Source organism: Marmota marmota, unplaced genomic scaffold (genome assembly GCF_001458135.2).
Source record: "Marmota marmota marmota unplaced genomic scaffold, marMar, whole genome shotgun sequence".
Lineage (NCBI taxonomy): Eukaryota > Metazoa > Chordata > Mammalia > Rodentia > Sciuridae > Marmota > Marmota marmota.
Window position 1 is genome coordinate 139,230 of NW_025999898.1, and position 10,081 is coordinate 149,310.

The 10,081-nt window shown below is 36.5% G+C and overlaps 1 pseudogene; it reads right to left on the minus strand.

The window, feature by feature from the left end:
* Positions 1 to 8,678: 8,678 nt before the first annotated feature.
* LOC107158380 lies at positions 8,679 to 9,710 on the minus strand (annotated as a pseudogene).
* Positions 9,711 to 10,081: the final 371 nt, after the last annotated feature.

Genomic DNA, 10,081 nt, shown 5'->3' on the forward strand with positions numbered 1-10,081 from the left:
TACAATCCTCAGCACTGAAAAAAATATATATCCAAGCTGAGTTGGGTTGCCTACATTTGTAATCCCAATTGATTCTGTGACAGGAGGACCACAAGTTCAAGGCCAGCCTGGACAACACAGAGAGGCCCTGTTTAAATAAATTGAGTTAAATTAAATTTAAAAAAATTACTTCCATGGAAAAATTTTTACACTGGACACTCAGAGGTGCATACACTGTCAGTCTTAAAAGGAGGGCTATTTACTGTGTCTGGCAGGTTGATGAGGAATAAATTGTTCTCAGAATGTTTTTCCAAAAATATAGAATTTTCATATACATAGCTCTATTTTATTAGTTTGAATTCTTATATTTCAATATGTGGTAACATTATGGTGTTAATCTATGATCATTGGTTATATATGAGGCAACAATTATTATCCTAGTTTTTCTGGAACAGGCCAGCCTCAAAAACTTAGTAAAGCACTGAGCAAATTAGTTAGACTCTGTCTCAAATTAACAAAAAAATTGAAAGGGCTGGCGATATGGCTTAGTGCTTAAGTATTGAGATTGAACCCTGAGTTCAGTTTGTACTAGGGCTAGGGGGAACAACTCAACCAGAACAAATGAAAGGCTAGGGCAACTCCTGTGGGAAATAGACTATCTGACAGGACAGTGATGTCAGGAGGTAGTCAGCTGTCTTTATTGAAGTCCTGGGAATTTCAAAAGCTGAAGGGGATGGTTGGGAGTCATTGTTAGAGGGCTTATTGTGCATGCAAGAGGGCCTGGGTTTGATTCCCCAGGCACACCAAAAACAAAACAAAACAAAACAAATCTGAATATTCCCTATTGGGAGAATCAGATTCCTACATTGGTCCCCATAAACCACTTATATGTGCAGGATAGGAAAGCATCAACAATACCAGCTTGCATTCTGAAATTTGGGGAATGTTTTATACTGGGGGGTTCACTTGGTAACTGGTGGAGAATGCCTCCCTAGGTGATGGAATTTAGTCTCCTAAGAAATCACAGGGTAGTTGACAGCAACAACTGGGGCACAGGACTAAACACAGGAGAAAAGGGTGCAGTGAGTAGAGCAGGGCTTCGAGTCAGGGAGGGAAAACTATGCAGAGACTTTGCCTAGATGCATTCTCTTATAAGTAGCACACCTTCTCTTAAGAAAGAGGGTAGAAGGTGGGAGTCCTGGCATGTTCCTGTAATCCTAGCTACTTGGTAGGTTGAGGCAGAACAACTGCCAGTTTGAAGCTACTCTGTGCAACACACAGAGACCCTGCTTTAACTTTAAAATAAAAATAATAAAGTAAAAGACAGGCCATTATATGGTGTCACACATATATAATCCCAGCAACTATGGAGACTGAGGATGGTATTCTAGAGGCTGAGGCAGGATTAAAATTTTAGACTTGCCTCAACAACTGAGAGAGACCCTGTATCAAAATAAAAAGTGATGGGGATGGAGCTTAGTGGTAGAATATCTCTGGTTTAAATCCCAACACACACACACACACACACACACACACAAATTAATTAAAAAAATATTTAGAGTATGGTGGCATATGCCTGTAATATCAGTAATCTTTGCAGCTCAGGAAGCTGAAGCAGGAAGATCTCAAATTAAAGGACAGCCTGAATAATTTAGCAAGACCCTATCTTAAAATAAACAAAAGATCTAGCTTATAATCTAGTGGTAGAGAGAGTATCCTGGCTTCAATACCCAGCACCAACACACATGCACAATTAAAAAAAAAATAAAAAGAAAAGATAGAAGGTAGGAGTCTAACCAAAATTCCACCTTGTAGATAAACTTAGGCCAAAAAAGCAAAGGCCCAGAAAACCTAGTAACTAAGACTGTTACAATTGCATATTGCTAAATTTATCAAGAAAACTGGGCCACATTAGAATTCATCAATAATTTATTCATCAAATCCTTAGTGAAAGCTTATTATATGCTCAGCACTCTCCTAGGTTCTTGGGATACATTCATGAATAAAGCTCACTTAGACCCAAAACCAGAAGAGCTTACATAACAATGGGAAAAGGGTGTTTGCAAGATTACTGGATTTTCTTCGAATATGAGAAGCACAGGACCAACTAAACTCTCAAAGTTAAAAGAAAAATTAATTATCATTTTTAAACTTGGTGGTGGAGTGTTTTTCTCCCAGGAAAACTGGCACCATGTAGATTTTTGGTTTTGGTAGGGCTGGGGCTAAAACCTAAGACCTTATACACACATTCTAAGTAGGCAATGTACTGATGTGTTATACCTCCTGCTCCTAAAATTTCTGATATATTTTTTGGCAGTACTGGAAATATAACCCAGGACTTTGTGCTTGAAAATCACACACACTAACCACTAAGTTACAGCCCCATCCCCATAGCACCATTTTGAGTGTGAAGCCAAGAAGATCTCTCTCTCTCTTCTCTTGCTTCTTACTACATGTGCCGCTTTCACTGAGTCTTTTCTGTGTTCTTTATGGGTAAACAAAAAATGGAGAAGAGTTTTATTTGAGAAATGTAATATTCAAGAAATTAGTATTATGATTTAAGTAGCTCCAGTGCTTAGATACTTGTGAAAAAAGTTTTCCTACTTTTTCTTTATTCTTCTTTCTAATGTAACTAAGTTGGGAGTGTGGTGTACTATAGCACTATCAGACAATGCAATATATCAGAATTCAAGGGGTTGGGGTATATTTCAGTGGTACAGTAGGTGCTTAGCATATAAAAGGCCTGTGTTCCTTTCCTTAGACCCTCCCCCAGTGTTTTTAATTGCATAACTAATTTAAGGTAACTTACAGTAATGCTAGGTTTTTTTCATAGGTATTTAAACCTCTCATCTTAAAAGAACAACATTCTCTTTGAGTGTGTTGGTATAAATTTGTAATGCCAGCTGCTTAGGAAGCTGAAGCAGGAGGGTCAAAAGTTTGAGATCAGACTAGGCAACTGAATGATACCCTTTCTCAAAATAAACAAGAAGAAAAAAAATATAGCCTTTTTAGCAAGTGGTGCTGAGAAAACTGGTCTTCCATATGTAGAGGAATTAACTACATTCTTATATTTACCCTGCACAAAAAGCAACTCAAAATGGATCAAAAACCTAAAATTAGAACAGATACTATGGAACTCCTAGAAGAAAACATAGGGTCAATAATACTTCTGCTTACAGGCACAGGCAATGACTTTCTCAATAGGACTCCTAAATCTCAGAAAATAATGCCAAAAGTTACTAAACTGGATGGGATGAAATTAAAAAGCTTCCACAGAGCAAAGAAAACAATTAAGAATGGGAAGAGGGAGCCCATAGAATGAGAGAAAATCTTTGCTAGCTAATCTTCTGGCAGAGGATTAAAAGTAGAATATATTTTAAAAAACTAAAAAAAAAAACCAAATAACCCACTTAAAAATTAGTAAATAAAATAAAAAGACACATCTCAAAAGAAGAAACACAAATGGCTAACAAATATACAAAAAATGTTCATCATTAACAATTACGGAAATCCAAATCAAGACCATACTGAGATTGCATCTCAAACCAGTCAGACTAGCAGTCATCAAGAAGAAAACTAAGGCCTGCAACTGAAGCCCAGAGTTCCAGGGCAGAGCCACCCCATTCTGGAGTTCCTTATTCACCAAAAGTTTCTCCACAGCCCAACATCAGGAAACATACAGGCTTGAGAGTAACACCACCATGAAACTGGAATATCTCTGCTTCTATCAAGAGACAAAAAGAAGGACCTGGTAAGACATCACCAAAGTCCCTGTGGCCTGGCTGCACCAGGGGTTTCTCTACTAGGGTCCTAACACGTAACAGGGTGTCTTGCATAGGGTTGCCTGTCTCTTGTTTCTTCTACTAACAGTCAACTTCTCATGATTACCCTCTCACTAGTCTTATATCTCATGATTACCCTCTCACTAGTCTCACATCCTATCTCATAAACATCTCAGCAACACCCCAGTCCCTCTTTCTACCATTAGAAACTGTAAACCATTACGCAAACCTATTGACTGTATGGTAGAAGATAACAGAAATTTCTGATTATAGTGACAAAACTGTAAATGTAAAAATAGAAGCTGATATGTAGCTGCACATGTGGGTACATTGAGTGCTGTAATATTAATCTCTCCCCTATAAGCGAGGTATTGGTAACCTATAGGGACACTATAAGACAATAGGGCAGAAGTTGTAATACCTCAGATCTACATTGCAAGAGAGGAAGACACATAGACATCATTAAAAAACAAGGGAGAAAAATGCCCCAAACAAACCAAGATACTATAACAATAGAATCCATAGATAGCACAATAGGTGAAATGTCAGAGAAGGAGTTCAAAATATACATAACTAAAATGATTTGGGATTTAAAGAATGTGATCAGATATAGGCAAAAATTGATCACTCCAACAAAGAGATAAGAACAAATTCAGGTGACCATTAATTATACTAACAAAGAGATAAGAGAGCAAATTTAGGTTGCAAGAGATTATTTCAAGAAAAAGAGAGAGATACTGAAAAAATAAAGAAACAAACAAAAATCCTTGAAATGAAAGAAACAATCAGCCAAAGAAAAAACTCAGTAAATAGCATCACCAACAGACTAGACTACCTGGAAGACAGAACCTCAGACAATGAAGACAAAATATACAATCTTAAAAATAAAGTTGACCTCACAGTGAAGATGGTAATTAACCACAAACAGAACATCCAAGAATTATGGGATACCATCAAAAGACCAAATTTAAGATTTATTGGGATAGAAGAAAGTTCAGAGATTCAAATCAAAGGAATACACAGTCTCCTCAATAAACTAATACCAGAAAACTTCCCAAGCAAGAAGAATGAATTGGAAAATCAAACACAAGAGGCCGATAGGACACCAAATATACAAAATTACAACAGATTTACACCAAGATACATTATAATGAAAAGGCCTAGCATACAGAATAAGGATAAAATTTTAAAGGCTGCAAGAGAGAAAAATTAGATTACCTATAAGGGAAGACCAATTCAGATCTCAGCAGATTTTTCAACCCAGACCCTCAAAGCCAGGAGATTCTGGAACAACATATGTCAAGCTCTAAAAGATAATGGATGCCAACCAAGAATCTTATATCCAGCAAAATTAAGCTTCAAATTTGACAATGAAATAAAAATCTTCTTGATAAACAAAAGCTAAAAGAATTTACAGCAAGAAAGCATGCATTATAGAACATTCTTGGCAAAATATTCCATAAGGAGGAAATGAAAAACAGCAATGAAAATCTGCAAAGGGAAGAACTACAATAAAAGAAAATCCAACCAAAGGAGAAACCAAGTCAGGCTAAATACCAAAATTTTTTTAAAAATGACTGGTAATACAAATCATATCTCAATAATAATCCTAAATGTTAATGGCTTAAACTCACCAATCAAAAGACATAGGCTGGTAGATTGGATTATAAAAAGACCCAACAATATGCTGCCTTCAAGAGACTCATCTCATAGGAAAAGATGCCCACAGACTGAAGGTGAAAGTTGGGATAAAATATACCATTCACATGGCCTATGTAAGCAAGCAGAGGTTTCCATTCTCAGACCAAATAAAGTAGACTTCAAGCCAAAGTTAATCAAAAGGGATAGAGATGGGCATTCCATACTGATTAACGGTACCATACATCAACAATACATAACAGTTATAAATACATAAGCCCCAAACATGTTCATTAATCAAACTCTTCTCAAGTTCAAGAGTCAAATAGATCACAACGCAATAATTCTGGGTGATTTAACATACCTCTTTCACCAATAGATAGATATACCAAAAATATACCAAACAAAAGCTAAAGAAAGAAACTATAGAGCTCAATAATACAATGAATAACTTATACTTATCTGACATATACAGAGTATATTATTCATCAACAAGTTAGTACACTTTCTCCTCATCAGTACATGGATCCTTCTCTAAAATAGACCATATGTTATGTCACAAAGCAAATCTTAGAATATATAGAAAAGTAAAGATGCTACCCTGCATTCTATGAGACCACAGTGGAATGAAATAAGGAATCAAAGATAAAATAAAAAATAAAACTACTAGAACACCTGGAGACTAAATAATATGCTATTCAATGAACAATGTGTTGCAAAAGATATCAAAGAGGAGATTAAAAAATTCTTAGAAGTAAATGAAAACACCGATACAACATATCAAAATCTCTGAGACACTATTAAGGCAATGCTAAGAGGAAAGTTAATTGCATGGGGTTCATTTCTTCAAAGAAGAAAAAGTCAACAAATAAATGACCTAAAATTACATCTCAAAGCTCTCCAAAGAGAAGGACAAATCAACCCAAAGAGCAGTAGGAGACAGGAAATAATTAAACTTAGAGCTGAAATCAATACAACTGAAACAAAAGAAGCAATTGAAACATTGACAAAATAAAAAGTTGGTTCTTTGAAAAAATAAGTAAAATTTGATAAACCCTTATCCATGCTAATGAAGAGAAGGAGAGAGAAAACTCCAATTACTAAAATTCATGATGAAAAGGAAAATAACAAATGGACACCATTGAAATACAGAAGATAATTAGAAATTATTTTGAAAATTTGTACTCCAATAAAATAGAAAATATATAAAACATTAATAAATTTCTGGAGGCATATGATATGCCTAAACTAAATCAAGATGATATTCACAATTTAAATAGATCAATTTCAAGCATGTAAATAGAGGATGCCATCAGAAGTTTACCAACCAAGAAAAGCCCCAGACCAGATGAATACACAACTGAGTTCTACAAGACTTTTAAAGAGCAACTAACACCAATACTTCTCAAACTATTTCATGAAATTGGAAAAGAGGGAAGTTCCAAACTCATTCTATGAGGCCAATATCACCCTGATTTTAAAACCAGACAAAGACACATCAAAGAAAGAAAACTTCAGAGAAATATCTCTAATGAATATAGATTCAAAAGTTCTCAATAAAATTCTGGCAAATCAAATAGTGCATCACTATCAAGTAGAATTCATCCCAGGAATGCAAGTTTGGTTCAACATACAGAAATCAATAAATGTAATTCATCACACCAATAGACTCAAAGATAAAAATCATATGATCATCTCAACAGATGCAGAGAAAGCATTTGATAAAACACAGCATCCCTTCATGTTCAAAACGCTTGAAAAACTAGGGATAACAAGAACATACTTCAACCTTGTAAAGGTTATCTATGCTGAGCCACAAGCCATGATCATTCTAAATGGAGAAAAATTGAAAGCATCTCCTCTAAAAAGTGGAACAAGACAGGGATGCCCTCTGTCACCACTTATATTTAACAATAGTTCTTGAAACTCTAGCCAGAGCAATCAGACAGATGAAAGAAATTAAAGGGATACAGATAGGAAAAGAAAAACTCAAATTATCACTGTTTGCAGATGATATGATTCTATACCTAGAAGACCCAAAACATCCCACCAGAAATCTCCTAGAACTAATAAATGAATTCAGAAAAGTAGCTGTATATAAAATCAACACTCATAAATAAAAGATATTTCTGTACATCAGTGGCAAATCTGCTGAAATTGAAACTAGAAAAACCACTCCATTTACCATAACTCAAAAAAATATACTTGGGAATAAATTTAAAGAAAGAGGTGAAAGACCTCTACAATGAAAACTACAACATGCTAAGGAAAGAAATTAAAGAAGACCTTAGAAGATGGAAAGGTCTACCTTGTTCTTGGATAAGCAGAATTAATACTGTTAAAATGACCAAACTACCAAAAGCACTTTACAGATTAAATGCAATTTCAATCAATATCCCAATGACATTCCTTATAGAAATAGAAAAAGCAGTCATGAAATTCATCAGAAAAAAAATAAAAGACACAGAAGAGCCAAAGTAATCCTTAGCAAGAAGAATGAAGCTGATGTCAATACTATTTCAGACATAAAACTATACTATAGAGCAATAATATCTTAAACAGTATGGTATTGGCACAAAAATAGACCTGTAGACCAAAGGTACAGAATAGAGGACACAGAGTCTAACCCACATAACTTCAGTAATCTTATATTAAACAAAGGCACCTAAAATGTACATTGGAGAAAGCTCTTCAACAAATGGTGCTGGGAAAACTGGAAATCCACATGTTTAAAAAAAAAAAAAAAAAAAAAAAACTCCCTCTCTCACCACTTCAAACAGAAATGATTCAATCCCCTCACACGTGAATAGGAATGTGCTCAAAAAAAAGTTCTTCTAGAAAATATACCAACAGTACATAATTTCAGAAGAAACTTCCCTATGTTTTAGACCTAAATTTACCTCTGAGCCACAAAAGTTACATTAACAGTTTTTGACCTATTTTAATAACAGATTAACTTTGCTGTTTTGGGGGGGATACCAGGGGCACTTGGCCACTGAGCCACATACCCATCCCTATTTTGTATTTTATTTAGAGAGGGTCTCACTGAGTTGCTTGGGGCCTCACTTTTGCTGGGGCTGGCTTTGAATTTGCAATCCTCCTGCCTCAGCCTCCTGAGCCACTGGGATTCCAGAGGTCAGCCACTGTGCCCTACAAGCTTGCATTATTGTTTCCCAGGATTATCCCACATCAGTGGTTCAGAGGTATAAATGCTTCAATTACTGCCAAATTATAGTTCCCACAGCCTCCTTAACATTCAGAAAAATTCAATCGATGGTTTCATAATGTTATAATTGTTCCATCTTCTTCTAAGAGTTTTTGATCTGAAGCTTGTTTTTCAAGTTCCGTGTTTATGTCACTTTCTTGGGGTGCTAAGCTCTAATTCATGAGAAGGAATAAAACCATATTGCCCGGACTCAAAACTGAGTTCTATTTGTCTTAAGGATTCCAGGAAATGCCTTTGGAATCTCTTGCTGTGCTCCATTGTCTTCAATAATAATGTCCTCTTCATCGCTCTCTTCATCTTTTCACTCAAAGCTTGGTTTCGTCTGCTGTGGATAGCTAAGAAGGCTATTATTGGTAGACTGGCCAGAGCTACTGGAATTCCAACTTTTCCTAACAACGTTATTCCTCTGGTTTGCTGGTCTCACTGTTATGATGAGGTTGCAGCTGTTTGCAGTCAACACATCTGTTACTTGGTCAATACTATTCCCTGAAAATTCCATACCATTAACTTCTAAAAATGTCATTATTTACAGTTAACAGTCCTGTGCTTTGAGCCAGATATACTGAGAGGATGCTGGATATAAAGATCCTAGGGACCTTCTCTAGGTGGTGTGGTGTTACCCTGACACTTGAGCCATCCTAGATGTAGAAACCAGGGCAATTCTCAATGCCATATTTGTAAAGACAAGCCTGATGGTGTGTTTCTGGGAGCATATCCATTTCTATGATGGAAGACAGAGGCATGGCTTTTTTCTGTGGTTATCTGGACTGAACACATTAATTAAAACATTCTTCATCATTATCAGCATGTCTGTACTGAAGGCACTGCTTCTTTCTTTTGTATAAAAATCCTAAACAGTGGATTGGCTGTTGACATAGATTTGTGATAATTGTCATTATTTATAGGCAGCAAGTCTCCCTGGATGTCTGCATTGACTATCTTGTGAACAAATTTCTAGGTTTTGATCTTTCCAGCAAAAATTGATGAAACTCAGCTCCAAACTTGCTCTTCACCTCTATGGTGCCCAGGCAGCTACTGCTTGCCCAGTGCTGGTGGACACTGTTTAGGCTGAGGCACAGCCCCATGAAACTCCTCAGGCTAGCTGCCACTCAGGAGAACAGACAGCTAGCACACAGCCAGTGGGCTCAAGCAGGGATGGGACCCTGGACACTTTGTCACAGGCACCTGCAGATGGGGCAGCTGCTGCTTGGGCAGGACAAGCTCAGCTAGACTTGGCAAGCTGCTCACCTGGCAGGATCCAGGGTATGACTGGCTTCAGGGCCAGCAGGGATGTGAATCCCTCCCTCTGTGCTTCATGAGAATGCTAACATTTTCTTGCAGAAGTTTAATAAAGCTAATAAATATGAACATCTCTGAGCTATAGGCACCACTTCTCATAAGAGAGCAATACTGGCAAATTCATTCAATGTCATTTTCACTGTTAGCTCTACCATAT